We start from the raw sequence: 6,000 nt of genomic DNA, 5'->3' as shown, positions 1-6,000 counted from the left end.
TCTCCTGCAGTGGGCACCAGATAGCAAGCCAAAGCAATAACTGGCCAACCGTTTGTTGCTAAGATTCAACTCTGTGCTTGCACAGTGAAGCTCTTTTTCTACCTTAGCCAACACAGCACCCCAATAGTAGCACCATCTGATTAAAATATCATTGATACCTCTGGTAATACAATAAGCAGAAGCCTGTTTTACTATTCTCCATCTGTACAGTGGTGGTGGAAAGTTTGTGAACCTGCAGAATTTTCTCTATTTCTGCATAAATATGACCTAAAATGTGATCAGATCTTCATATGTCCTAAAGCTAGGTAAAGAGAACTCAATAAAATAAATAACACAAACATCATTATACTCGTTCACTTATATATTGAGAAAAATGATCCATAATTACATGTATTCGTTGGAAGAAGTATGTGAACCTCTGGGGTAATGACTTCTACAAAAGCTATTTGGAGTCAGGTGTTCGAATCAATGAGATGAGATTGGAGGTGTGGGTTGTAGAGGTGCCTTGTCCTATAAAAAAGACACACAAAGTCAGGTTACTGACAGAGCCTGCTCTTCTCAAGAAAGATCCATTTATGTGTACCATACCTTGATCAAAACAACTTTCAGAGGACCTTAAAAAATTGTAGAGATACATCAAGCTGGAAAAGGATACAAAAGCATTTCTAAAGACCTATGTATTCATCAGTCCACAGTAAGAGAAATTGTCTACAGATGAGGAAACTCAGTACTGTTTCTACTCTCCCTAGGAGTGGGCATCCTGCAAAGATCACACCAAGAGCACAACATGCAATGCTGAAGAAGGTGAAAAAGAACCCAAGGGTAACAGCAAAAGACCTGTAGAAATCTCTAGAAATTGCTAAAGATTCTGTTCATGTGACAGCTAAAAGAAAAATGCATGGTGTTCATGGAAGGACACCATGGAGGAAACCACTGCTTTCTTAAAAAAAAAATTCTGCAGGTCTCAAGTTTGCAAAAGACCACTTAGATGTTCCACAACACTTCTGGGACAATGTTTTGTGGACAGATAACACAAAAGTTGAACTTTTTGGCAGAAATGCACATTGCTATGTTTGGAGGAAAAAGGACACTACACACCAACACCAAATCCTCACCTTAACTGTGAAGAATGGTGGAAGGAGCATCATGGTTTGTAGCTGCTTTGCTGCCTCAGGGCTTGGACAGTTTGCAATTTTGAGGGAACAACAAATTCAAAATGTACCCAAGACATTTTACAGGAGAAGGTCAAGGTTGCAGTCCATCATCTGAAGCTTAATAGAAGTTGGATAATGCAACAAGAAAATGATCTGAAAGACAAGAGTAAATTAACAAAATAATGGTTTAAAAAGAAGAAAATTTATGTTTTGGAATGGCCGAGTCAAAGTCCTGACCTTAATCCTATGGAAGTGTTGTGGAAGGAACTGAAGCAAGCAGTTCATGGAAGGAAGCCCACCAACATCCCAGAGTTGAAGCAGTTCTGTAAGGAGGAATGGCCTAAAATTCCCCTGAGCCAATGTGCAGGACTCATCAACAGTTACCAGAACTCTACAATTCATGTTCTTGATATTTATTGCTTATTTATTATAATTTCAAAAATCTTTTTTGTGTTTGCAGTTTGTTGTCTTTTCAACATTGATTGTCGATTTTTGTTGTGTGCAGTTTTTCATTGATTCTGTTGTGTTTCTTGGTATTTACCATGAACACCTGCAAGAAAATGAATCTCAGGATCTATGGTGATATAAATGGACTTTGATAATAAATTTGCTTTGACTTACTTTATGTTGACTTTTTATTAATACAGTTGAGGCAAGCACATTGTTGGTATCTATGTTAATACACTGAATAAATCTGGATTCTGCAGCAACTATTTGCATAAGGCCAAACTTTAGAGTTCAAAGGCTGCTGATGATTAAACCAGAATTATATTTGTCTGGTCACAGAGCTTTATATAAACAGAAGGACTTAGATTAGATTAGGAGAATGGGCAAATAAATGGCAGATGGAATACAGTGTCAGGAAGTGCATGGTCATGAACTTTGATAGAAGAAATAAATGTGTGGACTATTTTCTAAATGGGGAGAAAATTCTAAAATCAGAGATGCAAAGGGACTTGGGAGTCCTTGAGCACAACATCCTAAAGGTTAACTTGCAGGTTGAGTCGGTGGTGAGGAAGGCAAATGCAATATTAGCATTCATTTGAAGAGGTCTAGAATACAAGAGCAAGGATGTGATGCTGAGGCTTTAAAAGGCACTGGTGAGGCCTCACCTTGAGTATTGTGAACTGTTTTGGGCCCTTATCTAAGAAAAGATGTGCTGGCTTTAGAGAGGGTTCAGAGGAGGTTCACAAGGATGATTCCAGGAATGAAAGGGTTATCATATGAGGAACGTTTGATGGCTCTGGGTCTGTACTCACTGGAATTTAGAAGGATGAAGGGGGGTGTCATTGAAACCTTTCAAATGTAGAAAGGCCTAGACAGAGTAGATGTGGAAAGGATGTTTCTCATGGTGGGGGAGTCAGCCTTAGGACACAGAGCCTCAGGATAGAGGGGCATCTATTTAAAACAATGATGCGGAGAAATTTCTTTAGCCAGAGGGTGGTGAATTTGTGGAATTTGTTACCACAGGCAGTTGTGGAGGCCGGGTCGATGGATGTATTTAAGAGGAAGATCGATTAAGTTCTTGATTGGCCATGGCATCAAAGGTTATGGGGAAAAGGCTAGGAACTGGGGTTGAGGAAGGGAAAAATAAGGATCAGCCATGATTGAATGGCAGAGCAGACTCAATGGGCCAACGGCCTGATTCTACTTCTACGTCTTATGGTCAAATGCAATGTTAGCATTCATTTCAAGAGGACTAGAATATAGAAGCAAGGATGTAAAGTTCAGACTTGAAGCATCACTTGGAGTATTATGAGCAGTTTTGAGCCTCTTATCTTAGAAAGGATCTGCTGAAACTGGAGAGGACTCAAAGGAGGTACAAATGATTCCAGAATTAAATGGCTTGTCATATAAAGTGTTTGATGGCTCTGGGCCTGTATTCACTGGAATTCAAAAGAATGAAGGGCGACCTCATTGAAACCTATTGAACAGTGAAAGTCCTTGGTGGAGTTAATAGAGTGGACTCTTCCTACTGTGCAGCGCAGTTGTACAACACTTATCACATCAATTGTAATCAAAATTAACTTAGAAGAGCAGCTCCCTGCTTGCATAACCTCTTAAGCTTCTTAGAGGAAATGACAGTACAAGTGAGCTTTAAATTAAGTAATTTGTTTTCAAAGGTTTATTGAAACTTAAACCACAAATATAGACATCGTAGTGAACCCTGGGAATGATTAAGAAACAGACTAAAGGAAAGGAAATAATGAGTGTTTATTTAAGGAAAAAAGCACCCATTTGTTAGTGAACGTTTCCATCTTGGAGTCTGTAGGTCAGGCATACTGGGTGACTACTTTGCAGAACATCTGCATTCAGATCTCTTCTCTGTGGCATCTTGCACTGTTAAAATGATGTCTGATTTAACCTTGAAGTGCAGTAACTCATCTTCTTAATGATCTACAACACAGGGTAACTGGTTTTCTCCCTCTTTCTCAGACCAGACCATTTCTGCATGACTCATCCAGCAAAAGTATTGGCCCAGCATTTCTTTCTCCTTTAGTGCAGGACATCTTGGGCATGTCTGCTGTCCTTGCATTTCTTCTCTTTTCATGTCCCATTGTCCTCATTGCATTAGTTTATATTTTTCTGTAATTACTCAAATTAACGCAGAAACTGGATGACCACTACAATCCAGACATCATTTACATCATGCAATTAAAGATATTAATTTTCAACCATGCTGAATGTTCTCAACATTTTTAAGTTTGTAAACTTTGATAAGCAATATTTTTATTCACGTGGATGAATGTGAACCTCGGTGTTTTGACTGCATTTAAATTACTGAGAAAGTAATTCATTGTATTTTCTTTTTAAAACCTTCAAGATTAAACAAATCTTATTTTTACAGTTCCATTGTTTCTGATTCTAAGTGATGGCAAGTTGTGAAATAGAATTTTCAGTGAGGTTGGGAGTTTTCAGACAATGGCGTAGATTATGCTAACTTTCAAAAACCCACAGATACTTAGCAAGCTCTCAGTCATCAGTGGCCTTTCTTTGGTTGTGACCTTTAATTTGGTGCCACCTACAGGAGATATATGGTTTTAAAAAACAATGTATTCCTGTCAGGCTGTTCAATAGATCATACTAAAAAAATCTCAGAGAGCAAAGCAGGGAAAATTAGGAATATAATTTATATTATAGTTAATGTATAAAAAGCAAAATGAAGATAGTGACATAGACAAACACGAGGAAATCTGCAGATGCTGGAAAGTCAAGCAACACACAAAATGCTGGTGGAACACAGCAGGCCAGACAGCATCTATAGGGAGAAGCACTGTCGACATTTCGGGCTGAGACCCTTCGTCAGGACTAACTGAAAGGAAAGATAGTGAGAGATTTGAAAGTAGGAGGGGGAGGGGGGAACGTGAAATGATAGGAGAAGACCGGAGGGTTTAGTTTTTTTTCTCTCTCTGCCTGGTCTCCATCTCCCTCTGGTGCTCCCCTCCCCTTTTCTTTCTCCCTAGGCCTCCCATCCCATGATCCTTTCCCTTCTCTAGCTCTGTATCCCTTTCGCCAATCACCTTTCCGGCTCTCAGCTTCACCCCTCCCCCTCCGGTCTTCTATCATTTCGCATTTTCCCCTCCCCCTCCTACTTTCAAATCTCTTGCTATCTTTCCTTTCAGTTAATCCTGACGAAGGGTTTCGACCCGAAACGTCGACAGCGCTTCTCCCTATAGTTGCTGCCTGGCCTGCTGCGTTCCACCAGCATTTTGTATGTGTTGATAGTGATATAGATATGAGTTTATGAGTAGAGGTGAAGTATCAAATTAGAGAACTATCCATGGGTAGGTAGATGGGAGGGAGAGAAGGAGCTTGTTTTGCTGTTGTTTTGTTGCTTTTCTTCTGCTGAACGTTGTGTGCATGCTCTGTTGGCAATGGAATGTGTGGCAACATTTGCAGGCTACCTCAGCACATCCTTAGATTGCGTTGGTTGTTAATGCAACCAGTAGGTTTTACTGCAAATTTCCATGTACACATGATAAGTAATGTTAATCTTGCAACAATAGTTGTAACTTGGAGTCAGGGGTCATAAACAGCTATTCATGATCAAATGAAGCAAGTTTTTTCAAAGTCTTTTACACGGAGAATAATGCATAAAAAGATGTTTCTGTCAAATCTTTATTCTTTGTCATTACATTTGCAATAATTATAGCAGCACACCTTCCACAATCCCACCCAATTGTATGTAGTTGCCATTTGGTTCCATCATTCAGATCATCAATGTACATTATGAATAGTTGGAGTCCAAGCACCATTCCCTCCAGCACCCCATTAATCACTGTCTGACACTGCTAGGAAGTCCCGTTTATTTCAAAAGTGCACTCATCTGGGAAAGTGCATCCATTCCATCAGGAAGATGGTGAATTTGTGATCAAGATATTGACTTCAAGAGACAAGCTCCTCTTGGCAGGATACTAAGACCTGCTGTTATAGCTACAGCATTTATAAGGCTGGTTCAATTGAGTTTCTGGTCATTGCTGACATCCAGTATTGCTATTTATGGGGAATATAGCAATTATAATTCCACTGTGTGTCAAGGTTATTGATAGTAGACACTATTGGAGATGGAAGAGTGAATGTTCCCTTTAGAATACTTAAAGAACAGAAGAGGGGAAGATCTCCTTTATGGTGGCATCCCATTGCAGGTGTTGGGAGTTGCAACAGGTGATCTTTCAAATCAAAAAGCTGATGTCACAAAAGATGTGGAAAAGAAGAAATTTTTCTGGTTAAGGAAGAGAGGAGGAGTGAGATTAGAGGATAATGGAACACTCAAGGGCTCTGTCAAGAGGAATTCTTGCCTGAGGAAAAACGAAGACCTACGGCTGCAGTGCACAGTGGTATTAGT

The sequence above is a fragment of the Hemitrygon akajei genome, chromosome 13 (assembly GCF_048418815.1).
Source record: "Hemitrygon akajei chromosome 13, sHemAka1.3, whole genome shotgun sequence".
Lineage (NCBI taxonomy): Eukaryota > Metazoa > Chordata > Chondrichthyes > Myliobatiformes > Dasyatidae > Hemitrygon > Hemitrygon akajei.
This window is presented reverse-complemented; position numbering follows the sequence as displayed.